At 43.4% G+C, this 26,340-nt stretch overlaps 1 protein-coding gene across 3 annotated transcripts in view; it reads right to left on the bottom strand.

Moving 5' to 3' along the window:
- ACSL3 (acyl-CoA synthetase long-chain family member 3) overlaps positions 1-5,582 on the bottom strand; it is a 52,050-nt gene extending 46,468 nt beyond the window's left edge. For 2 of the 3 annotated variants that reach the window (XR_001876095.1, XM_017822392.1), the window contains exon 1: positions 5,532-5,573. The gene's annotated coding sequence lies outside the window, so the exon portion shown is untranslated. Of the gene's footprint in view, positions 1-5,531 lie in introns of all 3 variants that reach the window. The other variant, XM_017822393.1, reaches the window with a different exon arrangement.
- Positions 5,583-26,340: the final 20,758 nt, after the last annotated feature.

The raw sequence follows: 26,340 nt of genomic DNA, 5'->3' as shown, positions 1-26,340 counted from the left end.
ACGTAACCACTTAAATCCTCCTGCAAAGCCATCACCTCCTGCTTCTCCTGGTCCCTTCTGTCCTTCTCCATACCTACACAGTTAAAACTGACTACAGACACCTCTTTACCAAACACATCTAAATTCTACAAGCTAACCTTAGATGTTCCACTTTCCACGTTTTTCACAGGTTCTCACAGAATAAGCCCATAAACATAGACTTTAATAATGGTGTGGTGAAACAACTGTGGACGACACTGTTTCACAAATCACCTTCTCATACAGTCTCAAAACTTTGGTTGGTAGAAATCATTCTGTATGTCTGATCCAATAAACGTTGTGTCATCATGCACACTGATGTAGGACACTGCACTAATTGCTCAAGAAGCAAAGCACCCAGGAAAAACCTTCCTGAGGATGGTCCAGGTTTCTTGCATGTCTCAGCAGCCAACCTGAACAAAATGAGGCACATTCCATTCCCTGTCCTGGAGAGCAGTAAGGGAAAGACAGAAGTCTTTCCTCTAAAGGTGCAGATAAAGTATTTTTACATAGCTTTCAGTTCAAAGTATCCTTAGGAGTTTATCACAGGAGGAGAGAATGTTCCACACAGACAGCAATGTAAAACAGCAAATAGGTGGGAAACTGGAGCTGGTAGTGCAGGACTACTGCTATTCTGCTGCTTCATCTTCAGCAAGTCACTTCTAATATTTATTATCTACTTTACCCTTCCAGGTCTCATACTGGTTTCATCCAGTAGATAGAAGCATTCAGGGTAAGGATATTTACATAGTTCCTAAAAAACAAACCACCAGATTTCCAATTTTACAGTAAAATGGGAGAAGGCTTGCAGTTTGTTATTGCTGTTTTCACTATCAATGAAAATCTAAGTCAATAATTTCAATAATCTTATCGTCCCTGCTTTTCAGGAAACTCACAGAACTGAGAAGCCAGCTTGTCCCACTTCAGATACTGTAATTAACTAGCACATTTTCATAATTAACAAGACTCAGGAACACTGAAGGAAAGACAACTTCCCAATGCTCACGTGGTGACAAATTGCCACCTCCTCCCCTGGGATTACAGACACTAAGTCAGCACCTTGACTTCCCGTGAGCTGCAGGCTCAGTTAAGGAACGAGAGGACAGGTGGGTAATTCCTTCCCAAGGATCAGTAAAAGATTCTTGCAAGTTTTGAATCAAGCTGATTTTAAAAACAGTTTGAATTTTGAACAACTTTCCTCTAATTCATTTAAAAGGTAACACACAGTAAGATTTGAGCTTCCTTCAAAGAGTTGCACTATTCCCCCCCCCCCAGTGGTATTTTGGAATAGCCATTCAGAAGGTGTGGTTAGGATATGGCCTTGTCCAGGGGATTTCCTTCACCAGACTCAGAATCATTAGATCCCAAACTGTATCCCAAAGCTGAGTACTGAATACTTTGACAGCCCTTCAGGCCTTACTACACGGCAAACACTGATGTAGACCAGGCCCTCAGGATGAAGAGCAGGTTCTTCCAACTCTAACTGCATAATTAAACAAATAAAGTCCTGCCATTTGGGAACTGCTTAAGATTGGCTTGAGTGCTTCCTATACTCCTCCAAGTTTGATGTGTAAACCTGCACTGCCAGATCACATGCAGTCCTAAATAAGCTGGCTCAGAACCTCCCACTGCGACTGCTCTGTTGGCACAAACTTAACAGAGCCACGGGACAATTCAAGTAGGAAAGGACAGTAGGAGGACTCTGGTTCAACTTCAAGCTCAAAGTGAGATTACACCTGCTTTCTCATGGCTTTATCCAGTTGAATTTTGAAAACCTCCATAGAAGGAATCTGCACAAGCTCTCTGGATAGCAAGTCTCACCACCTGACAAACCTCAGGGTGAAAAATGCCTTGTACAGACAGACCCCTCACACCCGCTGTCTCTTGTCCTCCCACCATGCACCACTGCGAAGAACCTGGCTTCATTCTCTTGAAAACCTCCACACAGGTTCTGGAAGGGCCCCCCAGGCCTTCTCTTCTCCAAGCTCAACTTCTACTTCTCCTCAGAAAGCAAAAGCTCCAGACAATCTTGGCAGCACTCCAGTTAACTCACTCCAGTTTATCAACATTTCCCTTGTCCCAGAGCAGGGAGCAAAACCGGATGCAGTCTAATGAGTGCCAATGGAATGGGATAATTGCTTCCCTTCACCTACTGGCTGTGCTCCTGTTCATACAGGGCACACGCTGCCCCGTGCTCAGCTTGCTGTCCACCACGACCCCGAGAGCCCTCTCAGCAGAGCTACCCCCAGGCAGGCTGTGCCAGTGCAGGAGGTCACTCCTGACAGAGAACAAGCCAGGAAGCCCCCACCCTCAAACAGCTGCTTAAATGGTAAATTTGCTTAGTAATCGGCAGCAGATGAAATGGATAGAAATTGAAGCCAAGTCTTCTTAGTGTTAATACACCTTACTTAGTAGTACTAAGTCGCATCTTAGGGCCATATTCAGATGGCCTAAATTCCACATAAATCCTTCTGTCTCCTATTTCTTATTAGCTGGCTTTCAGGCAGCTCCCGATTCAGTGTCATATGTAAATTCTCTGAATTGCTTTTCAAAACCACCTAGATTTCTCCATCGAAGAGAAAAGGTGCTTCAGTGGAGTCCAGGCCACCTGAATCTAGTTTTTAGGGTCCGATAACATTGCAGCATCAGATTGCATTATTCCTTTGGATTTGCCATTGTGGCAGCAAGTAGCAGCTCATTTGTCAAGACAGGTTTAGTTACTCTTCCACTGAAACATATATTTCAAAAGAAAATGTAGATCACTAAACAATTCAGGACTCAGTTCTTCCTGCTACTTTCTGCAAATTTACTCCATAGTTGGATCTCCTTGAACAAGAATGCTTTATCCATAGCTCTTCTGCATTTTGTCCTGAGACATGGATGATGCTTTGTTCCAGATGTCTCAACAATTCATTGAAAAAAAATGGGTCTTTAGTATGACTGTGGCTCAAACCATTCACTGGTCTACAGAAAGGAAGAATAAAAGCCCTACAATCAGCACTGAATGTGGGCTGGGGAAATCAATGGCTTAAATGCTCACCAGTTCAGCAAAAGCACACCACGCTTTAGGTCAAGCATGAAGACATTTCTTCTAGTTCTTCAAAGATTATTAGTTTTCCAATAAATACTATTTTGATTTTCCTCGGTTTCTGGCTGAACCAGAACTTTTGATTTGAGAAATTATTTCTTTTAGGCATTATGGTTTTATAACAGTGTCATAAATTGAGAAGTTACACATACCAGCATGCTCTACTCACTGTTCTTACATAATCAGGATTCTCCAAGCAAGAGAGATGCAGCAGGGAAGGTGGGAACCACTCATAAACACTTCTGAAAAGAGGACCCAGATTCAACACACCACAGTCCTGACACCTCTTTTTAGGACATTAACAGTGCTTTTCTCAAAGCCCCAGAGAACTCCAGATGCACAGGTATGGAGAGTCTGCCCCCTGTACACAGCTGTAACCCAGAGCTCTCTCAAAACATCCCAGTACTGTGACACATACAGAATAAAACTGAGGCTGAGATTTATTGTATCACTCCTCACTTTGAGTGGAACAGGACACTTGGAGATAGCACAACTTTCAGAACCAAGCACCAGTTTACTGTAGATCAAACAGGCTATTTTAGAATTAAGTCCGTAATTTTGCTTCTCCCAAGGCATTCTGTACCCATTAGCAAGAAGCTTGCTTTCCTGATCAGCCAAAAGGTACCAGATGCATACCACAGGCTGACTGTATTATGTGTTTCAGAAGTTTCCACCACACGCATCAGCAGCTCCATCAGACTGACTCAAGCCTGTCAGCCAGCCATCAACACTGAACATGCAAACATTAAATGTGAACCTACCTTTGGTTTCTAGGGACTAACAACAACAAACATGCCGAACAACTACAAAGAAAATCAGGTCTGTAAGTTACAGTGTTTAGTTTCAACCACTCCTGAAGCATAAATCCACAGGACAAGGGGGAATTACCAGACTTCATAATATCTTTCCTTAACTTTTCAAAGCACACAGGACAGTCAAATACTGAAAAGTGCTTGCTCTCACAGTGGTGCAGACGGTTGTGAGCATAAAGTCTTAAGACTGCACCCAGATGATTACCTTCCTCATAGGGAATAGTTAAGAGCTGATAACACATCTATTATTTCAGACCTTTACTTTTTAGCCCCAGGAAACAAAAAAGGCATATGCCACAATGAATTTCTGCACAATGAGACACCAATCCACTCTGGAAAAAGACCAGATCTACAGCAGAATGTAACCAGACAAAAAAGTCATTAAGGCTTTTTGGTTTCATTTTATGCTTTTTCTTTACATGATACTTAAAGAATAACAACAAAAACAAAAAAACCTTTCACGTCAACTAAAATATTCCTTAACACTTCTATAATATTCCAAATGTATTGAGTAAAAATGACTGCCCTTACCGGTATCAGACTTTTTAAAAGTACCCAAGATCATTTATCATTTGTGTTGCTCATAAATATTGGTATTGCTCACTTCATAAATTCCGTACTGAGAACTGCACTTCAGGATAAAAAGTGAGGCTATTTAAATACAAGAATTTCACATCTGGTGTTATCAAATCCATTTCACAGGCCAAAAAAAGTCACGTTCTAGAATCTTGTACTTCTAAACAAAGTGCAGTATTTCTGATCTTAAAAAATTACGTATCAGTTGCTGTACATAACAATTAAACGTTCTGGGAAGCTTATTTCTTCAGCAAGCTAAAAAATAAATGCAGCAGTGCTTATAAGCTACCTTACAACTATTTTTATTCTGTCGCTGTCTTACTTTCTCTGAAAGCTACTGTTTGCTTATTTCCCAGAGATTCTATACGGGTCCCAAACACTGAACTTCACCCTCTTAATGAAGCTTCATTATCTGAAATAGTCTTTTAAGCCTTTCTTTCCTCCCCTCGAGTGAAGGGTGTTCCTGTGCTACCCTTCCCGGGGGAGCCCAGGGAGGGAATCTACCTAAGCACTAAATCTAGCCCCGAAACCCTGGAAACCTGAATGGCAACACTGGAACGGGGCTGGAAATCCCGGCCCGTGCCTGCCCCGGCCCTGCAGCTGTCACACCACACGCGCTCACACATCCCGAGCAGCGGCCGGGCCGGGACCCCCGGGCCGGGGACACCGCGGGGACAACCCAACCGTGTCACCCCCCGCGCCGGGCACCTGCCGGCCGGTCCCCCCGGCCCCGCCGCGCTCCCCGCGCCCGTCGGAGCCGAAACACAAAGAAAAGCCTAAGGAAAACACCCCCTCGCTATCGCCTGTTATCTCGCTAATTACCCGCGGCCGGGAGGCGCGGCGGCACGGCCGGTGCGCAGCCCAGCCCGCCGCCCCCGCCGGGCCGCCCCAGCCCCGCCGCGGCCCGCACGGCCGCCGCACTCGCCCCCGCGGAGGCGGCGAGAGGCCCGGCGGGGCTCCGCAGCGCGGCGCGGCGCGGCCGGGCACGCTCCCGGCGGGCGCAGGGCCCCGCGCTCCCCCCGCGGCCCCGCACTCACCGGCCCCGGCCCCGCGGACGCTCCGCGGCGGCACCGCCCGCTCCGCCCGAGTGCGCGCCCCGCGCTCCGGCTCAGCCGCGGCCGGGCCGCCCCCCGCCGCCACCGCCGCGCGCGCGCTCATCCCGTATGCGCCACGGCGCCTCCTGGTTGGCCCGCGCCGAGTGGCGCGCGGGGCCGGGCTCCCGCGGCGCGGGGTTACTACAGGTCACCCGCGGAGGGGGCGGAGCGAACGGGCATGAGGGGGCGGGGTCGGAGCCGGGGCCGCCCCCCCGCGCGCGCCGCGTCAGCGCCGCGGCCTCGCCGAGCTGCGCATGCGCGCCCGCGGGGCGGCCGAGGGCGCTGAGGGACGGCAGCGGTTCGGAACGAGCGGGACCCCCCCGGGCCCGCCGGGGCTGCTCAGCTCCGTCACCGCGCCTGGTAATGGCCCCGGGCCCGCCGCTAACGCCGCTGTCCGACGGGCGCTACGGTGGCGCCGGTACTGCGCGCAGGCAGGTGATGCTCTGTGTGCCGCCGGCGCGCGTTAATGGGTGCTGTCTGACACGTGCCCCGGTCAAAGCCACCGCGGCAGAGCGCTGGACGTGCCTCGGCAGCTGCCCGGCTTGGGTCCAGAGGTGCTGCAGGAGCGCCAGGGCTCGAGGCTGCCGTTTGGGCTTCCCTGAAGTTGAGGTTTTGAGTGACGGCTGCTGTAGAGGTTCTTGACCTGGATCTCTGCTGGCCGGACTGAGCAAAGATCGCTCCTTTCACATCAGAGCTGCCGTCACCTGCAGCGATTTTGGTCAGTGCTGCTCGAGGCTGGGTCCCTATTTAACAATTACTGAGGAACCTCTTCTATCAGTATTGATTTACCCGGGCCCTGCAAATGTTCCTGCAGAATTAGAGGTTTTCATTTAATCGCCCGTAATACAATGCTGAAAGATAAAAGAAATGAGCACCTGCCAAAGATAAGCAAAATAAAAACAACGAATGGGAGGAAGGTTCCAAAGCCCCGAGGAAAGATTTAGTTACGGCAGGTGCTGGGGTTGCCTTTGCAGTGGTGGCAGCCAGCATTGACACAAGGGGTAGGTTTGTTTTGAACAGTCTGGGCAGGTCAAGTGTCCCTGTCGCAGCCCTGGGAGCTGAGCAGCCCAGAGGTCTGAGGAGGATTGCAGTGCTGGGGACAGGAGCCTGAACACAGCTGTACCTACAGGTCATCGGGCTGTGAGTTACTTTGTGCAGGTGACACTGCCCATGGCATGTCCCACCTCCTTGCCCCTCGCTGACACCACGTTTCAGAGGAAGAAGCACTGTTTGCATCTACAGTCATCTGCAGGGCACTTGAGTGGCAGGGAATATACTCACTCTTGCTAAGAGCAGATTAACAGGGTATATACTTCTAATCCAAAGACCAACTAAGTCAGTCACCTCAATGACTGGAAAAAGCTTCCAAGTGTTTAGAACTGGAACAGAAGAGATGGCCACTGACTGCTTTGAAAAGCAGGAAAACAGTATCCACAGGAGTTGTCTGAGCTATAAAAGTCATGAGCTACTGAAGGTAGTGATGCTACCTGGATTATGGGTAGGAGCATGGAAGTGTTATTTCAGTTTCACACTCACTGGAAAAAGTGGAAAAGGATAAGCAAACTTAGAAGGAGAAGAATCTCGTTTCTCAAAGATAGAAAATGTGGCCATTTGTGCAACAGGAGGGAATTCACAGGGCTTTCTGCCAAAATATTTACTTATATTGGTAGAGACAGGATAAAGTTAATAAACACAATGTGAATATTAGCACAAGGAAAGGAGTCCCAGATTTGTGTCACAGAATCACAGAATTACAGAATCACACCATCTTTCACATATCATAAAAAGCAAGGAAGGTTCAGAATAAAACTAGAAAAGCAATTTGATGTAAAGGAAGATTGGAGATAAAGCATTGGACAGCACAGAGCTCATCTGCTCAGTGTCAGATCTCACATTGAACCCTCTGTTCTTGTTTGCTCCTGGGTAATCACCAGTGACTGACTGGTAAAACACTTCGGCAAAAGCCTCACTGTGAGAAATACATGGACCCTACAACTTGAAATTAAATGTGATCCTTATTAAACTGCTAGATCTGAATAATGTCAATTTTTATGAGAAGGAGATTCCAAAGAAACTTTAACTTCAAATACAGATTTGTTGTAAACTTTGTATTTCAGTCTTATCTTTATTAGAGGGTGCATCTGTGTGCATGGTTTAAGTTTGCCTGAACTTTGGAGTGATTTGAAATCCAAATGCTGTGTAAGTAGCTGTATTTACTCCAAATAGACCCACCTATTGGCTGTATCCCTAGCAGTCTTCAGGGTAAGTAAGGAGTTGTTGGTGACATACCACCCCAGAGGGATGGTTTTTGAAAAACTGTGAGGCCTTTGGTGTTGCTACCCCCCAGTTCTTACTGCTTGTCTGCAGGAGATAACAGCTACATCAGCCAAACTAGTACTCCAGGCCTGTAACTGGGGAGTGGGCAAACTGTTACAGACACCAGAGGACCTGAAGTACTTTAATTGCCCTCCCAATACCAACCATCCAAGCCTGCCAGGGTCTTCCTGCATGCAGGACCACACATAATCATCACAGAGCATCTCTTTTGTCCCAAAAAGCTGTCCAGTGCATTCCCTATCTAAAGATAATTTAGGTATGAGCAAGACATTCAAATAACAACAAAAATACTCAGAACTAACTATTAAATTCTAACAGGTTTTCAAACTTTCTTTTGTTAGCATTTAAACTAATTTCTGAGGAGTTACAATTAAAAAGACAAAACTGTGTTCAATCCACTAGTCTACAATGACATTTCTTAAGCTTCTCCCTGTATCATTTGGTGCTGGTGGATGCTGGAGACAGTACTCCTGACTGGATAGTCTGGTCCCTGGCAATCCCTGTGGTTCCTAATTCAGCTCAGCATCAGAAGTGAAACATAACTGCAGCCTACACTGATAAAGCAACTTCAATTTTACAGACCCCTAAGGCTTAAAAACGTACACACATATACAGAAACAACAACTTTGTTGTTAAATATTGATTTAAATGGATTCCTACATGTATTCAGTATTTTCTTGAGGTTCTTCATAGATTCCTGATGTTTACATACAGCATAGGCAAAGCTTTTCACGATATCAGGGATTTTACCAAACCTTTTGCTTAAATTTAGATTTTACAGAGCAGGGCTTTGGAAGATACTGGTGTAATGTGTCACACTAACAATTTTCTTGTACAAGTCTATGCTGGGTATCCCATAGGAAAACCAAAGAATTTGGGGATAGATAGTACACATAACAGTCACCAATAAAATTATGGATAATGTATGTTTATAATTGGAAATTTAAACTGCACAGGACACATGCTCTAGTGACTGTGGGAGACAGTGACTTTGCCTACACAAGCCATGCATAGTGATGGGAAATTAAAACAGTATCTCATTTATATTTTCATTAGAAAGGCAACTAACAGAAATAAAGGCAGCAAATAAGTAGCTGTATCATTCTAGAGCGTTCAGACAGGGACGAGTATCAGTGAAAATATTCGTGGCTCCTACTAACCACATTCGTGTATTCACAAATGCTTGTTTGGTTAGGGTTTTTGATTCCCAGAAAGAGAAGCTCATTAACTATTCTCGTTTTCCCTTTTAAAAAGTTTCAGGCATGCAGTCAAGGGGAAAAAAACCACTGCCATATGTTTTGTTCAACAGTGGAGAATGAGTAGCAAGCAGTAAAATAGCAGGGAAAATTGCAAGTGATCCTATGAAAATACTGATTTGGAAGTACAGTCAACTGACTCATTAGGACAGAGAACACAAAGCCCATCTTATATTTGGCCAATTCTAACTAATATCTAGGGGGAATTAATAAAAACAAAACCATGAACCACACTGAAAGAGGAGAGTCTGAATGGGTAAACGTGTGGAAGGCTGGCATTAATCCTTGATGAGCAGGCTGCTGCCCACTGATTCTTGGGAAGAAGCTAGAGGGGGAAAACCCAATGGTGTCACAGATATAACAGATACAAGAGCCTTCAGCTAAAAATCCCTGGAGGGACACAAACAAAATTAAGTAGTATAGGACAGTACATATGGTTAAATTACAATCAAATTGACTTCTTATGTGAAATAACGGAGACCATTAAAGAAGGGTTTGGATGGAACAAAGCTCATGGTCTTGATGGAATATGTGTCAGTGTACGCCTTCAAACCTGTGAAAAATGAATGGCTCTATAATTAGCAAACTTTCTCCATGACTCATTAAATAATTGAATGCTACAAGTTAATACAGTGCTAGTCTAAATTAAATTAATTGTAACTGAAGAGAAGATAATATTTTTAAACTGTTTGCTAAGAACTTATTTTGCTTTAGCTACAAACAATACCAGTTCAACAAAGGGACAGGTATCCCTGGTAATTTTTAATTAAACAATCAAACTGACATTGTAATGTTTTATTTCTAGAGATATCCTGGTAGTGTGGCATTTTTAAATGCCCTCTTAAAAGGTAGAGAGGTCTGAGTTACTACCGAAGGGGCAGGGAGAGCCAGCTGGGATGTGAGTTCTGGCAGCAGAAACAGCTTGTGTTCCTGAAGTGATCATTCTCACAACTGTTAATTTTGGGGTGTTGTTTTAAAAGATGGAAAAACATTTCTACCACAAGCTAATGTACACGTGTACATATCAGTGTATTTGACTCATTTTTATCCGTGAAGCTTTTTGTTTCCGAATAAAGAAATGAATGAGTAAGTTGCTAAGATTAAATTGGAAAGCAGTAAACTCTGGCAACATGACCCAGTGATTAATTATTTAGCAGAACATCTGGTCATGTGGGCATGCCCAGAGCCACTTCTTACAGAGAGAGATTGATGACATTAATAACAAGGTGATCAAGGGTATAGTGGAAAATTTATCACCACTTGACACAGTTCAGCTTTGTTAATGCTTGAGTACTTCTTTAAATTCCTAGCTTGTATTTTCTCATCCCACAGATCTGTTGCCAACCCACTGTGATAAATCAAAGTGCCATTCAGGTATTAGTAGTACAGTAACCCCCAAACCTGAAATTTCCAAGTAGGGGAAAGCATGTAAACAGGTCAGGATCTGTAAAACAGGCTGCAAGGCAAGCTCTGTGACACCACCACACCCTGGAACTGCCGTGCTGTGAGAAATTGTGTCACCCACGGAAAATGAGAGGAAGGATTAAAAATAGAATTTATTTCTGCTCTTGAACTTTCTTGCTCAAAAAGCCGCCTGTCATTTTCCAGGCCAGCGAAACATTACAGTGGAGCTGACAGCGCCAAAGGCAGCCAAGAGCAATCAAATCATCAAACAATGAATGGTGACTCAAGCCTGCAGAAGAAAGGTGATCCCTGTGGGTTCCAAAGACAGTGGTGTCCTGAGAATCTTAAAATACAATTTAATCACCAAATAGACCATAAAAACATCCAAGCCCAGATCCAAATCCATGTCTGAGCCTTCCACACTGCTTGTGCCCCAGCGGCTGCCCGGACTGGGCTCCCCCACAACTTGCCCTGTGCTCAGATGTTATTCCATGGGCATGGATGCATCGGGCTTGCTGCAGCCCAGCCCAACACCCCTTCCAGCCTTGGCACAGCACAGATTTAAAATTTGCTTCTTCATCCAAGCAGCACCAGGCACAGAGCCCTTTTGCTTTTTAGACCACCATAGTTAAGACTCACCAGGTTTGTCTGGATTACCTTGTGTGCACCTGATATTTGAGAAGGAAGGAAAAAGACACTTCCCAGGACAGACTTGCTTTCTTCTGCAATTCTGAATAACCATGGTAAACAAGTACTATTACAGATAAAGCCGGCAGTTATAAATCCTGAAATGTGACACCGAGTGGCCAAAACAATCCGAGTGTTTTCCTGCTGTAGCAGGGGAAGGCTGCAAAGGCTTCCAGTAGTTTGCTTTTATTTAATGGCCTTTGTTTAGTCAACTACTGTGCAATGTTTTCATAAAACAAAACCATTTTACTGTCTTAAGACTTCAACCAGGAAACAAATGTGGCCAAGGGTTTCCAAAACAGAAGTTTAAATTTGGGCTCTTGTGTGAGTTGGATATTTGGGGTTATTTGAGAAAATTGAGGTAAACAACCACATATTTGATAGCTTGAGAAATGCATAACTCAGGTGGGTGCCCGACTTACCCAAGATGAATTCCGTGAAACTTCAAAAGAATGGCTTTCAGTGTGTTTTCTAGAGGAGGGAACAGCATCTTCCCCCTGGCAGAGATATAGAAAGGAAGCCATTCCATCAATTGCATTAAGCTGAACTAGGGAATTCTTCAAAAAATAAGGGATGTAGCAGAAGTGTCTGATTTTGCAGGCTGAGCTGGTCACTGCCAGGCTGTCTGCTGGTTGGTACCTACAAGGCAATACTTCATGACTTGTTTATTTAAGTTTTGACTGATGGACACACTCCTTTGCTTCATAGCAATTACTTAGGAATTGAAAATCTGGTATCAGAAACAGCAGACAGTGAAACAGAACTTCTCTAGCAGCTAGGGCTTATATGCTTAAAAATTGTGTGTTAAATAAAGAAATTGCCAAATTCGATAATTCAATAATAGTAATTGCAAAATTCAATACATTTAAAGGCTATTCCACTGAAATACTAAAGAAAGAGATCACTGATTTAAAAAAAAAAAGAAACCCAAAGAAAAATAAATTCTAAATTAAATACTAATATGCTTACATACACTAATATTCCATTCTGTACCATGAAAACATACTAGAAAACATATTAGAAGGCATAGAGAACTGAGAACTTGCAGTAACAAGTACAATCAGAAAATAAAAAGAAAATATGCATAGCATAAAGGCAGGAGTATTAAAGAGTACAGTCTCATTCAGGAATTCAGAGCTGAAGGTGGAATAATGAAAGTATGATTTTATAATCCTCCTACGTCTTGGCATTATTCTGAAGTAAATCTATGAAGGCATAAATAACTGAAGACAATGTGATCTCTTTGATGATTAAAGTGATACAACACTGAGTTCAGATATAGGGTGGTCTGGGTTTAGGGAAACTAGGCCAGTGGTAGCTGGGAGCACTTAGAGCATTCACCCTCACCTGACACAGGAAAGGTCTAAGGATTAGAAGGATTAAGATTAAGGAAGACAGTTCATGCGTGAGGAAGATTAAAACCACACTTGCTTAACAACACACCAAGAGAATGGCTACATCTCATGATCTGCATCACTGCAAAATGTTAACTATCAGCTAATGGAACATATCTGTGTTCTTCCAGACACTACATTCTGTACCTCTTCACTCCTCTGGTATTTCAAAGACATGAGTGTTTCTAAGAAATGAAAGTAGAATATATGCAAATGTATGTAAAAATTTGAAACAACCAATGCTTTGCATGTGCTGGGAATATTTTTAAGGGATAGCTCCCCTAAATCTTTCCCATAGGAGACTAAAACACTATTACATTCACAGGAGAACACCATAATTCAAAGAAGTCTTAAATCCTGTAAGGGTGGTCCAGCTTGAACACAAGCAGCATTTCCTCCTGAATACTGTATGCTGGACCTTCCTGAGACAACCCATGCCAAGAAGTTCTAACCCCAGTCCAAACAGTCATTACCTTTGGCAAGAAGGTGATAAACATGAATTTATCCTCTCAAACTACACATCACTCACGAAATACATTTAGGACTGGTCTTTGCCAGCCAGTTAAGTTACAGGGCCAATATGCTCAGTATTGGGACCATTGCATTCCTGTGCAGCCAGGTGTCAGCTGACACCACCACACTACAGGTATTCACAAATTTTGTGGGTTTAGTACAAGTTTCCACACATGCCAGCTTGGGAAAAACTGAACATACTTTAGCTAGAGATCACCTAGTTACTAATTGTAATATTTTTTAATTGTATCTACATTTTGTTTAGTGCTATTCGTTTTGTTTTAAACGCATTTTGTCTCATCTAATTCTCTACTTGAGACAAAAGCCTGGAATTTTAAATCACAGTCATTAGCACAGCTCACCAAGGTCATGTTCTCACATAACCTGTTTTGCTCCTGGAAGACAGTTCTGAGAGCTCGACTGCATGCACTGAGTCAGCTCCATTTTCTTCCAGCATAGGACGTTAACACAGCAACAGGATTATTTTTTCTTGAAGCAAGGTATTACTGTTCACCAGGGGAGGGTATGGCAATAATTGCTTCTTATGTAAACAAGCAGAAATTAATAATGTTTTCTGGAGACCTAGATAAAAGTCTTGTAAATTACTTGGCGAGATGCATGGATGTGAAATCTCAGACCTGATAAATATTAGATCACTACACACTTAAAGTTCTATTCTATCTCTTACGTTAAAGAAATGAGAGCAATAGTTTTGTAGCACATGGTTATGTTAGAAATGTCTGCAAACTATAGAGCTGACTTAGCACACAGTATTCTTACAATACATTACAGCATGATTTTTTCAAGATTTTAAGTGTAATAGATAATTAGACTACTCAGCTGACACTGTAATTACCATGATATAAAGGTAATAGTGAATAATGAATGGTGCTGAAAGTATCTTGTGGAATAACTAATCAATGTGTGAAATCTGGATGCCTTTAGGTTATGATCAGCTAGAAAAACTGTCACCAAGTGTCATTTGCTTTGTTCCATCTAAGACAAAGAAAGCATGATACAAACCATGAAGAACTAATATTTATTAATAAACTTATTTTAAAAGGCTTTAAACTCTCCTTATTACTTCCTTAAAAATAAGGAAGCGCAAGGGATACCAGACTTTATTGCAATATTAAGTTTCCTCTGATTATCTCAAAGGATAAAACACCTGGAAAAAATCTGTTTAATTGATCCATCTTTATTTCTATCCTTAACAGTCTTCAACACCAATTCATGAAGCCCTTTATACCTTTTTATTACTCTGTTCATCCCTTCTTCAGTACCCAGCACTGAAGGTAACAATCAACATCACAGTCATTACACCATGAAAAGAAGCTGATACTTTTTTAAGCAAAAATCTAGCTTGAAGTTTGATTTTAGAAATTCAATGGTACTATTCTGCAAACATATAATCGTGCAGTGTGGAACAGATTACACCCCATCACCCTTATTTAATGGTTTGGTATTTTATTTAGTAATATCTTTTGCCTGCTGAAAGCACCATTCCCAAAGTACTTCTAGCCCTCATAGTCAGCCTTGGGGAACCATGGTTTTCTTATGTTTCATTTACCAGAGACAAATACAAAATGAAAACTAGTCTTCATCTAAAAAAACATCCCAGCAAATAAGACATCAGTGTTTCTATAAACAAAGTCTGAAATCTTGACAGGCTCTGAATCCAGAGTGCAAAGGATGAATCCTAGATTTGCTATTAACATTTTTTGTGGTGCAAGATTTCTTTTTTTTTTTAGATTGAGGCTTACAGTGTGGCTTTCAAGAGACACTTATTGCTTACAGAACCCAGTTCTTGGTTTAGGAAATATATATATGCTATGATATCATAGGAATTGGCTAACCTAAGTTCCCAAAAAGTCACATTTGAGGTGCCAGCTGCAGAGTAGCCCATCTGTGGCCAGATGGAAATGCCAGCAGGGGAACTTCCGCTGGTATTTAAGAGGAAGATGTTATATTTCAATGACAGCTCTTTTAAGAGGACAACAAAACTGGTACCAGGGAAGGGCAGGCCAACACACAGGTAATCCTCCTGTTGAATTAAATGTTTGGGTCCTGTGAAAATTCTGAATTTTCCCTTTCTGCAAGAACTGTAGTCATCATGTACAACTCAGCTGCTGTGACCCCTGCTCTCCATCATCTTCATCACTTGTTGTGGTACCTGGAACACAGCCCTTGATCTTACAGCAGTTGTGCTAGACTAGGATCAAAGTCTAGAAGCTGGCAAATTAGCATGTGAGGCTCCAGCCACAAGGAAAAGGCCTTTTCATACTTGGAAAACAACGTGCATACTTCTGCTGCCATGTAACTAAAAGCATAGTTATGGTTAGACACATGATGATGAGTAACAATGATACAGATTACTTGAGTGCATGGAGATGTGTTCACATCATCCAAAATGCTGACAGTGCCAGGATTCATCACTTGCTGTTAGTGACACCTCCCCCTACATGCTTTTATTTTTCCACCATGAGCTAAAATTTCAAATGTGGCAGCATGAGCTAGTTACGGATGACCTGAACTGACAAGCAAGTAGTTATTCACAGAAAGCCAGATATATTTGAAAAAAATCGGAAGTTCATGCATCTCTATCCTATTTCATCATCGTTGCTTGTGGTAACAGCCTGTCTACATGACAGGTTTAGTGATCACCTCTCATCAGCTGCATTCCCTGACCCTTAGCCCAGCTAGGCAGTGGCTGACAGCTTCTGCTGCAATGAGACAGGGAGGGAAGGTAAAACTGAGCCAGGTTCTTCAGGCCTTGGAGGCCAGAGCAGCTCTTGGTCTTGATTTTCATTCAGTCCTTCATGGGTGATAAGGAAGGCAGGATAGTGGGCCTTTGATGTCATTTGCAGTGGTAATTCTGGGACCTGCAGCCAGTGTTGGCAGGATGACAATTCTCACTGGGATCAGTGGAGGCACTGCTGCTCCCCAAAGCCAGTTATTTTAAGTCACATCTAAACAAGGAATTACGAGCTTAAGATCAGCCTTTCTCCCCCGCAGGAGGTTCAGTTAGATGCAAGACTTGGTAACTAAAAACCCAAATCACATCCCTCTCGCTTGAGCCAGACTGCTGTTGGGTTAGGAGGGTGTTGGCTCCTGCTGAACTGAAGAATTCACAGCCTGGCCGTAGGTATGTGGGTAAATACCTGGGAGGCTGACGTGCCTCTTTGTTGCTGGATACCAGCAAAGGGGGCCACAGCAGCCTCACTGCAGACAGTTCTCTGCATGCTAATGACTGACATCCTTGCCTGTGGGTGGGCAGGTGACTCCTCACCATTTCTTGTACCACCTGCCTGGCACCACCTCACTTTCTGGTGGCTTTTATTTGAGTCCTCTCTTACTCATATCCTGAGCAAAAATAAACAAACACTCCACCAAAAACTACCACTGGACAATACACTTCACAGTCTGCCCCATGCACACTCCTTTCCCTTCTCCCCTCCATACTTTGCATTTTCAGTGGGTATTTGCTGCTCCAGCCATTGTGTATTTAGTGGCAGCATATCTGCACCAGCAGTTGGCATCACTGTTATAATCCAAGCAGAGCCTAAGAGCCCATTTCAGACAAGGTCTTAGAAACATGAAGAGGCTTGCAATAAGGGAAACAAAACAAAAATGCTCTTAACACATCCATGGTTTTTTCCATGAATCTATTTCATTACTTTTCTTTTTAATCCATCGCTAGTTCCCTATACAGAATTATTGCCCATTAAAGAAAAAGATTTGCACACCAAAACAAGAAGACAACCAAATCCAAATCTCTTTATTTTTGCCAGGCCTAGCTCAGGAAACCTCTTGCTGGGCTGTAGAGCTGAGCACCAGCCAGGGCCACCAACAGACATTTAAATTAGAGACATCCCTGGGCAGTGATGGCCAGTTCCAAAGAGTGAAGCTAGGCCCTCCTTTTCTCACTGCTGAATTAAAAACAGCATGAGTAAATCCCCTTCCCCACAAGTCAGAGCATTTCTGTTAACATCTGTTAGATAAAAACTTCACTCCAAATACCTCTGGCGTTCAGGCGGGTGCAGATCCAGGGATGACTCTCATGTCTTACTGAAATCCATGGCATTGCTTCTCAGCTTCCTTGCAGCATTACCAGCCCACATCTAAGGCTCAGGCTCCACCAGGCTTCTCTTCCAGCAAGGGGTGACCCCCTGGAGCCCTGCTCAGCTGCCGTGTCCTCAGCCCTGGTCAGCCCCTCAGCTCCTCTGGGTATGGCTGTCTTCCCAGGCAGATTTCTGAAATGATTCAGTTGAGGGAATAAACCAAATGGAGCTTCCTCCCTGCGGGAGAGGCATGAGCAGCAGGTGAGCAGTGAGAATACCAGCAACCTGCTGTCACAGCCCAAGACTGTCATTACCTTACATTGCATGTAATTAAGGCTGCAATTCAGCCACAGTGAATTAATTTGTTCAGTCCTCATTCACTTGCTGCTGAAATCATGGCATGGGTCCCCTAACTACACTTGGACTTCACATATGAAGTCAGATTTGCACTCTTCAGATTTAAAACCAGAAAACCTCCATCCAGATCCCCTCTCTAGTTCTTTGTGCCTATTTCTTCAATTGCAAGGATTTGTTTGAAATTGATGATGAATCAGGACATTTTTGAGGGATCTGAACAGGAAAGAAATCCAGGTGAATTTCGTGTATATATACATTTTTAAAGGTTTCACCTAATTTCATCAATATTGCTGTACTAAATGCAATAATCTTGAGAATCCAGGTGTGCACTTCATGTAAAAAGGTGGAACAAGCCTAGGACTGATGATGAGAGTGCTGATGGAACAAATGAACATTTTAAAAAAAAACCAAAAGAAATCAAACTTCCCTTCAATATTAATTTGATCTGGGCTATTGTAGAGCAATGACAACCCTCAGATTGCTTCATACTCCAGTAGGTTAGACTTCAGTGCTTCATGAGAGAACTAAGAAAGCTCATGAAAAGAAACGCCGTCATTCAAAATTTCTAAGAGCTAATAAGAAATTAGCTACAGAAAGTTCTGCCATTTTATTACCTACATGCACACACGTGCATGTAGAACTGCTTATTTACTCGTTAATGAACTTTTTACATCTCCCATCCATTGTAGCTCCTTTGCTGCGAGCCCCTAAACAAAATTTAGAGGTAGCTGCACAGCCCTTTTCACACATTAACAGAACCTGGACATTATGTTACAATTCTTTGTATTTCAAATGGTTATAAATTATTAAAATAGGAGATCTAGCTGACTGTGGTGTAGAGAAATCATGTTTTACCTAAGCTCAGACTGGTTTTTTTAGCAATATTGTTTATCTCAATACCTCATAAACTTGAATATAGTGCCAGTGCACACACAAGGAAAAGCTATTTTTCTGTTGAAAATTTAATTGAAGGTTATCCCAAGTAATAATGAAAGCCCTTAGCAGCACTGGCATTACATCAAACGTCTGTCCTGGTGAATTACAAAGGTACCTCTGTACTAATCATGATCAGAGAAAAGATTAAGTGATATAGAGGGTCGGTTGGTGCTGTTTTAATAAATTCTGGCAACAGAGTTACAACTCTGGACCCTGGCCAAGAGCACGGTTTTCCTGTGCAATCAAGGGTATAGCTTAAAACAGAGAAGGAAACAAATCCTCCTCTGCAGCCAGGGCTGGAGAGGGGACAAGCCAGCAGGTGTCCATGATGGAGCTTCAGAAGCATGACTGGGGACAGTTGTACACTATACTCCAATTAATTTTCATATATTTTTTTAATGCAAGTGATTAAAAGCGCAGCTGTCCATCTGCACTGCCCAATGACAGCTGGTTTTGCTTTCTCACAGATTAAGTAAAGACAATCAGTCTCCGTAGCCCTCTGAGACCACTTCCCATTGATGTCAGAGCCTGGCTCAGCCCCATTCTCACTCCACCCTTTGAATGGGAGCAGCAGGTGACTCCAGTGAGTCACTGCCATGGCAAGGGTAGTGACTAGATGCCTTTGCAGACAGGCCAAGCTAAGCAGGCTGTGCCCGACTGCTCCTCAAGCACCACAGGGCAGAGCAGCCCTCCCGTTGTGTAGATGGGGTCAGGAGTGGCATCAAACTGACCAGGAATTGTGAATGAAGCAGAAGACATTGTAACCCACAGCCTGGCCTTTGAGGAGCATCTTAAATCTCAGCACACAGCTGAAATGATGCCCTTTTACAAATACCACTTTGCCTTAAGCAAAGAAGTTGCATTTATATCAGAAGGTGTCACAGGGGCTCTGCCATACAAATCTTCATTGGAAGCAGAATCTGATTCTTTAGATGCAACTGTGTAAAATGTGCAATGGCATTAATTGGCAATTTTACGTGGAAAGAGTCAATTTCATGCTCTTCTCTGTTTTTTCCAGCTCTTACCATCTCGCACTGTGAAATCTTAGACAAACATAGCAATACAGTCAAGCAATATTAGAAGAATATCCTTGCAATACTGAAAAGGATACATCACATGTGTTAGCAAAATTTGTAATAATGCCACATAAATATCAAGCACGTCAACATTATTATCCAGCTGCCACCATGAAGGACTGTAGACAAATAGTGTGATAAACACTTTGAGAACTGCAGATTTCCATGCAGGTATCCAAACAGATTACCTTTTTCCCCAGGGGTTCAGAGTGCCAGGCTATCGTCATACATACAAAATTAAGTGAGGAGATTCTTGTAGAAACAAGACATGGGGTTTAGGATTCCAGTTCTAAAACAATTAATTTAACTTCAAAGTCATTTTATGTTATTACATTCATACTTTTGGTTTTGTTATTTCAAGTGTGGATTATTTTCTTACGTATTTTGTTTTTTACTAATGGATAAATAATAATAATAATAAATAATATGTTCATTTAATTTTTCCAACTCTTATAGAAAAGGTCAATTATGGAGTTTATACCAGCTTTTAAACCAAAATGCTTGTCTGAGGAAGGAATCTAGGAGCTCTCTCTTCTATGAAGGTAAACTTCAATGCTTAAAAAATATCCAAGTTGATGACAATATCACTTATTAGTTTTACCTCCACTGACAGCATGCCCAGACTGAGATAAGAATCACACCCATGGGTGGTTTCCATCAGAGGGGATGAACTTCTCAAGATACTCCAGGTAGATCTGCTCACCTTGCAGTGAGGGTCAGTGTTTCAGCACTGGATTTTGAGAGACAAGAAAAATCAGCATTTGCTGCAATCAGGCCCCCAAAACAGCTTTTCTCTTCACTTTTTACACCAGTGTTTGTACAGACTGGTTATTACAAGTGGGGTCCCAGGTGCTGCAGGGGAAGCAGCCTGTCACACAGCCTGTCATACAGCCATACCTGCCAGTGAGTGCCAGCAGGTTTTGGGATCTAGCTACACTTCCAGCAATTTGCAGCAGCAGATACTTGGGAAGCATTAATTATGCTCTGGCCAAAGAGGTAAACCGAGGCACAGAGGATGAGGGCCCATTCTGAATCCCAAGGCAATCAGCTAATGAACTCTGATTTGTTTATTACAAAATGGTTAGTCCTTTGTGAACCTGCTCCCTGTTTGCCAATCCATTGTCCTGACTTCTGGACCACATTCAGGCTACTGGACCAGACCCACTGTTACCTGGTTAAAAGGATTGAGAACAATTTCCCCTTTTGTATTTGCTTTTGCACAGGCAAGTTGTTGCACCATCATTACCTGTAAGTGAAATCCTCTTGAGCTGATTATCTGTTGGTGTGAGTAACTTCTCCCAAGGTTACTGCAGGTTTTTAAGACTGAAATGTGTCTCTCTGAAGTGCTTCATTCCCACAGGGTTTGTGGCTTTGCACTGAGGTCCATCATACCTAAGGGTTCTGTTTACTTCAGCTGTATGCATTTTCTCAGTGGCGCCCAAGACACGTGGACTGCTATGGGACTGTCTGGGTGATGAGAAAACTTTCAGTGCTTTGCTCTGAAATGTCCAAAGACAACACTTCCAGAAAGGCAAAAAGGTCTTGACAACACATTCCTGTGAGGCTTGCAAGAGGATCCTGAGTTGAAAGTTAAACAAACAAGAAACTCACACTGTCTACAAGTCAGACTGGATCAAGACTTTTTTCTCAAGGTATAGAAATTTCAGCTGACCTGCTGGTGACTTCTCGCTTTTGCCTCATGTAAAATTGAAACAAGCTTCACACATAAGACCCAGGATAACATGCTGTATAGTGGGGAAGTGAAATCTTCTCAAGTTTTCCTGCTGACTTTGAGACCTTTCCCCTGGAACCATATGTTTTCAAAGAAAGAGAAATTGCTACAAGCAAATGCATTTTACCTTCCCTGCTGTTCTTCTGATTCAAAGCAGATCTGAATAAGCTGCATCAGATATATTTAAGAGTTGCCATACATACCAGTGAAAAGATACATTGCTTTGGACTTATTTCTGTAGTGCTTCTTGGGATGAATGCCTTAAAGTCTACAGACATTTGGTCACAGAGCAGAATCCAGCACGTGAGGATAGTGGCTGAGGGAGTTTATTTACATATCTACATTTTAGTTCAGCTTAGGGGTTGCTCATTTGAACCAAATCTTCCAAGTACAGCAGTTCAGAATTAGTTGAAGGTATGCTTTGTGATGACTAAACACTATAAAACTGAAGAAGTAAATTCCTGGATACAGCTTCATTTCTCACCTGGGAATAACACTTAACATAGGACTAGAAATGAAGCCTTTCCTTTCATAGCTGAGTGGATTCAGTGAGAGCTGTGGATACCAGTGCCAGTACTGCTTTTTCAACACACCTGTATGATACTCAGCACACCTCGACCCCTGAAAAAAATGACAACAGCTATTTCAGCTTGACCCCGTGCTTTCTCTCTCCAGCTCACTGTTGGCGGCTGAAATTTCAGCTTCTGTTCTCTTCTCCCCAACTTCCATCCCCCTCCCCTTCCCGCCCCGTGCTGACCCCCAGCTTAGAGAGACTCTGCACCACAATATACAGGACACACTGCAATTCAAAGGCCAAAAGTTGCTAAAGCGCTTATGCAAGTTAATTACTGTGCCTGTTTAATCCTATGTAATGCAGATTAGCGCTGTCAGCTACTGTTCGGAGAGCACTTGATGTTACGGGCTGGGCCGTCAGCAGGGAAACCGCTCTCCTCAGGAGCGGCACAGCCACTTGGAGCGAGGAGATGCTGACCAGTGCTGGGAACAGAAACCTGTCGCACTGTTCCCTGGTTGCTGTCAGGATGGAGGAGTTGGACACAAAAGCTACATATGAAAAACAGGCAGGTTTAAAGAGGGTATTGCACCCCTCATTTCAAAAGAAAATTGTCAGCTTTGACCCCGTGCCCCACTTCTGCACCTTCAGATGAAAAATTCCAGCAAAGAGATCCACAAAAGAAAGACATCCTTACACCAAGACACGAGCCATGGTGAAGTCAAGCCACTAGACACTATTTATATATCAAAGTCCTAAAACATGTTTCCTTTAAACGAGAGGTCACAGAAAGCTGTCCAGTTCGAAAGGCACATCATCTGTCAGGCAGGAGAAGGTAGAAAGGTGGAGCGCTTCCTGGGAACTTCTACTTGTCACAACTTGAGTCCAATCTAATAGGATTAATTTACAGTCATTACTCAGGTAAAATGTCCTTTGGCAGCAGGTGTGTTTACATTGGGCCTGCTTATTCCCTGAAGGAGTGCAAATACAGCGTGTTCAGATGGCTCATTCAAAAAATTATTGACATGTAGTATTTCAGAATTTCCAGCACTGCTTTTCCTATTCTAAAGTGTTAAAAAATATGGGTTATCTTGATTTGTAAATGGTAGCCAGGACTACAGCATTTCATATGACACCATTGGTAACCCAGCTACAGTAATAATGCCAATTTCCTCCACCTATGCATTATATTACAGTTAAGCAAATATTTTCCACCTCAGCAGATTTTACAACCAAATGACAGACTTATCTCTTTCTGGTTCATGGCTGATAACACTTTGATTGATGGAGGTAATAATGACAGAATATGTGATAAGGTTGTCTATCACTGGCTGAGACTCAAGGCATGGGACACTAAACTTCCACATTGTTAAAAGCCCTTTTTATTCTATGTGACTTACAGATGCAGTAAAATTTAATCATTATTTTAAAAAGAGTATAATTAATTATAAATCACATCAATACTTCTTTTACATTAGAAATCTAAGTCATTTATATCCTAAAAAACTGGATTTTGCAAGTAAAAGAGATAAGAGATTAAAAGATGAACCAAGTGTCTAGAGATATTTAATATTGCACTCAGCATGCTTCAGCCATTAGCCTCAATGCCTGAGCATGGACATTAAACTTGCAGCCATCTACCTCAAGCTGAATCCGATTTCCTTAAAATCTGCCCGCCAGCACTCCCATGTGCAGCACCACAGCGATGCTCTCCTGGGATGATGCTCACAGGTGAGTGAGTGCATTGAGTCTTGGCAACAGCCAGAGATGTTCCTGCCCACACCTGCCTCTTCCTCATGCCTCTGCCAGTCGCTGCCAGCCTGAGTTTCAATGAAGGCTTCAGGCAAGATGCCAGGCTGAGATGTGGACACGCATCTTGTCCTACCAGCTCTCCTTCAGGAGTGCTGACGTCCATCAGGGAGATGGGGAAGGCAGCAGAAGTGACGTCTCAGCCACCACGGCAAGACCTGCAGCAGCTCAGGTACCAGACACCCCACTCCTCTCTGCTCATCCCCAAGGGCAGTGGGTATCCAAAGAGGGGGGTTACCTGTGACTATGCAGGAGATGGCAGACAAAACATCTTGGCCAATCATCAGCAAAGCCACTCACTTCACACAGCAGTGGGACAGGATACTGCAAATGAGGAAGGCAAAAGTATCCACAGGGAAACGGGCAAGTACAGAGGAGCAGAGTGGGTAGGGAAAGTCGCTCAAAAGGAAGAATACACTGAAAAATAAACCCTGGTACAATGTAAACAGGCTTCCAATTTGAGAATATTAAACATTTTTTCATAGGGTCTTTTTTTCTTTTTGCTGAAGATCAAAAAGGAATGATCTATTTCAGTAGCTTCCAGAGCAGCAGCAGTTGTGTTACCTTTTCTGTGCCTTCCTTCCTCCTCCCAGACTCAGGAATTAAAATGTCGAGCTTCAGAGTCATACCTAGAATTTTTTTCAGGTGAAACACTGAACCGGAAGGAAAACAGCCAAGGAACGAAGGCATTCGGGCAGCAGCACCTTCCTCAGAGCAGAAAACAAACACGCCAAATCCTGGCAGTCGGGAGGCAGAGTCTGCGTGTTTTAGCTCCATAGAGCTTGAGCAAACCACCAGCCCCACAGCTCTTGCAGGCAGGAGAAGTAAGACAGACTCATCTCGTCCGCTGTTGCCTCTCATCCCACCTGCGCCGGCTTCCTGCTCTGGAAGCGCGGAGAGCAGGGAGTCACGGCACCGCGGAGCGCACACGTGCGGCTGGCAGGGCACGCTTCCATCCCTCTCGCTCTAGAAGCGTGAGAGGGCACATGCCTAAATCGTGGTATCCAGGGACAGAATTTCAAGGGCATCCCACCCTCTCCTGTCCCTGGAGATGAGGACCGGTTGCTGGATCCTCCCCGCATCCCGGTCCCGCCGCCCGCAGGGTGCGGAGCCGCTCCCGCAACGCGCCGCGGGCGTCACCTGGCGGCGAGGGGGCTCCGTGAGCCCGCACGGCTCATCCCGGCCCAGCCCTTCCTGCCCTTCCGAAACTTAAAAAGGCAATGCTGTGTCACTTACAGAAACTGCCACCGAAACGAGAAACGGCACAGATTTTAGCAACAAATAAACCACCTGGCTTCTGTTTTAACGTGGACTTCCAGTGCATTTTAAAGCACACAGATGTCCATATTATTACGTGTGAGAATTAGTCCTAAGCAATTTCCCCAGGAAAACACTGTAGTTCGTGTCTCTAGAGGACAATCTGTGCTCTGCAAATAGGGAGAATGAGAATTTTCCACTCAACACACTAATTCTCTGTGATTAAATACTGCTTGCTGACTGCAGAAGGGAAAGATGAGACCACTATTAACTCATGTTAGCAAAAAAAAAAGCTCACAGTCAACATGCCAGGTTCCTGGTCTGTTCATTAAATTTCAGCATAGCCATTCCAAAAGCAATGGGGCTCCATTCATGCCAGAAGGAAATTTAACTGAAAATAAATTGCACAAACAGAAAATGTCCCTTGCCTAACAGTTGTAATTGTTAGTACTTACTGCCCAAGATGCAAAAGGATCCAGGATAGATGCCTGCCCAACTGGGTAACAAGTATCTCTTGATCCCAGCATGCTTTAAGGGAAGCTCTCCGTCTTTGCACCGCAAAAGGCTTTTCCCAAGCTTGCTCTATTTGTGAAACTTATTGTATGGAAGGCAACCAAAAAGGATATGGTTCCTCACCTTCTTTTAGCTACTTTTTTAGATGGATGTATTTCTCCAGCATGTGACTACATTAAGTAAATTAATTTCCTCTCTTTTGTCTTCTTCTCTTCCTTTTCTGCAGCTCTATTCTGTCTGTTAAACTGGAAAAAAACAAGGCTCTCCTGGGATCTGCACTATAGGCACTGCTCCAGCAGTTCAGCTGACAGGAAACTGATACCACGCTTAAGAAACATCAGTTGAAAAACCATCTTACTATCACTGTATCACTTACCTGTCACAAGCAGTTGTGATCAGGATTTGTGTTGCTGCAGCACCTTGAGAAGCATGAATGTCCAGTTCCTCTCCATTCCTTGTTTTTCTCCATTTCTTGCTTTACAGGTATAACATGCTTCTTTCTAGTATTTCAGCAAAAACAGGATGTGATCTTGATCCATTGATGAACCATGCCACACCTCCAATTTACACATGCACACACATAATAGGACTACTTCAAAGCAATCCAAGGCCACTTTTTATCCATTTTTCCTCTTTACAGTATACTGAGATGCAAGATGGGATCATTGCACAAAGAAAGTACTAAAATGGTAACAAAATACAATTAGCTTTTCCTAGGCTTTGGAATTCACACTTGTCACTGCAGCTGTTAGTGCTGTGTAACACTGCCCTACTTAAAAAAACCCAAACATTAAGTACATCACTGTTGTGAGTGGTTTTCCTCTTCCCAAAAGACAAATGCGACACATTTTTTACTCCAACAGCTATTTAGTTCTCCAGTTCCTAGAGCTAAGCAGAGCCTCTGCAGGG

Source organism: Lepidothrix coronata, unplaced genomic scaffold, assembly GCF_001604755.1.
Source record: "Lepidothrix coronata isolate B3197 unplaced genomic scaffold, Lepidothrix_coronata-1.0 Scaffold97, whole genome shotgun sequence".
NCBI lineage: Eukaryota > Metazoa > Chordata > Aves > Passeriformes > Pipridae > Lepidothrix > Lepidothrix coronata.
Note: the sequence above shows the minus strand (reverse complement) of the source record. Positions and strands in the feature narration are given on the sequence as shown.